Genomic DNA, 2,627 nt, shown 5'->3' with positions numbered 1-2,627 from the left:
AGAGAAAACAGCATAAAATACAACCAAAGGCCCAGCCACCCCTGGAGAGTCCCTCCTCTACTCTGCTGCTGCAATTGGTTGTGTCCTAAAAGGCCATCTTTGTGGCCCTTTTCTCTCCCTTCCCCTCCCCGATTCTTTCTTTTGTGGATGAGAACCTGTGAAAATAAAATCCCACGTGTAGCACCACCATCTTGTAGAAAATACAATGTTCAGGGCAAGAGTGGAACCAGTCCAAAAAGCTTCCCCATTCTATCTCTGTTCAAACCCCACTACCTATGTCCCCTGAGGACGGAGAATCTCAGTGTCTCCAGCTCTGCCCAGGCCTCAGAGTCAGAGCTGTGCTGTAACATGCAGCCCCAGCCTGCGTGCCACACGTGTGGATATTCACAATTTGTGTGTGAATGTGAGCATGGACAAGTGTTCACATGCATAGGAAGGCCGGAGCTGAGAAAGGGTGTCTCCATAATTACTCTACATCCTGTTTGTTTATCAAGACAGGATTTCCCTGTGTATCCCTGACTATCTTGGAACTCACTCTGTAGACCAGGCTGGCCTCGAACTCAGAGATCCACGTGCCTCTGCCTCCCAAGTGCTGGGTTTAAAGGTGTGGGCCAGCACTGCCCGTCTTACATGCTGGTTTTTGAAACAAGCTTCTCCACTCACCTCTCCCTTTTCCATCTTTGGGACTATAGACCTGCACTACCACCCCCCACCCCCACCCCACCCCTTAAATGTAGGTGCTGGGAGTCTGAACTCGGGTCCGCATGCTTGCCCAGCAATAACGTTCTGGCCTGAACCATCTTCCTAGCACCTCCGGTCACTACTTTGCTATGCATTACCTTCCATGTTTGTATAACACGTTCTCTTTCCTGGGTTGGCAATGTGGCTTTGTGCCACTCTCGGCAGGGGGCAGCGTAGGGTTCTCAGCGTGTGGCCTGGGAGCTGGAAACACCAGCATCATCCTGAAGCCCGTTAGAAACACAAATGGGACCACAGATCCCAGGAGACCACAGATCCCAGAGGACCGCAGATCCCAGGGGACCACAGATCCCAAGGGACCGCAGATCCCAGGGGACCACAGATCTCAGAGGACCGCAGATCCCAGGGGACCACAGATCCCAGGGGACCGCAGATGCAGTAGCTGTGCTTTAACCACTGCATGGTCACACTTGGGACATTACTGCCAGTCAGGAATCTGAGCCATCACCCCCAGCCCACAGTTCCCTCTCCCTTTCTGGTTCGGAGAGCCCACCCAGGTTTGATTCCCGCCCACCTCCCTCGAATTCTCTCAGAAGCACGCTAGTCTCAGACAAGTCCGATCCAGTTTCCACAAACTAGGTCGAGACTTTCGCCAGATTCTACAGGTCTAGAGTTGGAGTCAGACAATGACCTCCTCAAAGGCACTTTGAGCGCCCTCTACAGCCTTTGAGGAAGCAAACCACACCTCTGTGAGGTAATGTGACGGGCGTGCCAGTCCGCGAGCAGAGGCCACCTCTGCAGCCAGTGTCTGGCTGCTCCCTGGCCAACGCCACCTCTGGGTCATGTGACCCATTTCAGCCAGAGGTGAAAGGAGGCTTTGGCTAGAGGTTTACATTTTCATGTCAGAATCGGTCCAAGTCCAGCAGGGATTTTCCCGAAAGCAATGCCCACCTGCGCGGACAGTGGGAGTGGGCTCGGTGTGGGGCAACAGCGGTCCTTTCCTTAGGCCGGGTGACGCTGGGTTTCAGTGACCAGGAAAACGTGAAATGCCCTGAAGCCAGCCGGGTGCCAGTCTTTGCAAACCGTGCAGATGACCCTTTCAGGTTGCAGCCTCCGCCCACCAAACTTCTCCCAGAGGTTTAAGCACCTCATGGCCGACAGGGGGCGCTGTTCCCAGACAATCCCAAGCCACTTTCGCCTTGCGCGAAGAGTAGAAAGGGAGGAGTTAGCGTGAAGTGAGGCGAAAAGGAAACACTAGGGTCACCGGCTGTTTGGGGAAACCGGCCACGAGCCGTGCGACAGTCACTCTTGAAAGTGAACTTGAAAGGGGTCAACTACAAAAAATCCCTCAACCCAGGGATGGAGTGGGGCAGGCACGGACGGGGTTCGAACCCGTGATCTTCGGTTTACGAGACCGACGCCTTACCACTTGGCCACCGCGCCTGCGTTGGGGCGCCCGACGCGCGAGCCTCTATGCTGGCAGCACTCCCGTGAGCTCGTCTGACGAGCGCGAGCGCGGGCACGAGCAGAGCGCGGCCGCCCCGCCCCTCGCGGCCGGCCGCACGGGCGCGCGCTGGTGGCTCCAGCGACTCCGCGCAAGTCCACAGATCCCGAGCGGGGCTTGCCTGGTGTCTTTGGTTCGAATCCCAGCTCCGACAGTGGACACTCCCTCACTTGAGCCGTGTGTCTCCCAGCCTCAGTTTCCCCGTTGGAGGAGTGTTTTTCTCCCTCCCCACAGGAAACAGAGGCGTGGTGACCAGTTTTCACCATTAGCGCGACCTCAACTGCTCTGCTCAGGGTCGTGAATCGGTCCTTCGACTTTGCACAATAAAAAGCCCCAACTGCCGCTGTCTGGCGTAAGGAGTGTCTCTGATATCAGCATCAATGTCTGGAATCTTCGCTAGAAATGCGATTTATATTGAGGTTGA

At 55.7% G+C, this 2,627-nt stretch overlaps 1 non-coding gene across 1 annotated transcript; it reads right to left on the bottom strand.

The window, feature by feature from the left end:
- Positions 1-2,070: 2,070 nt before the first annotated feature.
- Trnat-cgu (transfer RNA threonine (anticodon CGU)) lies at positions 2,071-2,142 on the bottom strand. The gene has a single exon. It is a non-coding gene; the product is annotated as a tRNA-Thr (tRNA).
- Between the last annotated feature and the right edge of the window lie 485 nt (positions 2,143-2,627).

This window comes from Alexandromys fortis, unplaced genomic scaffold, assembly GCF_014885135.2.
Source record: "Alexandromys fortis isolate MF-2015 unplaced genomic scaffold, M_Fortis_MF-2015_v1.1 scaffold_238, whole genome shotgun sequence".
Lineage (NCBI taxonomy): Eukaryota > Metazoa > Chordata > Mammalia > Rodentia > Cricetidae > Alexandromys > Alexandromys fortis.
Note: the sequence above shows the minus strand (reverse complement) of the source record. Positions and strands in the feature narration are given on the sequence as shown.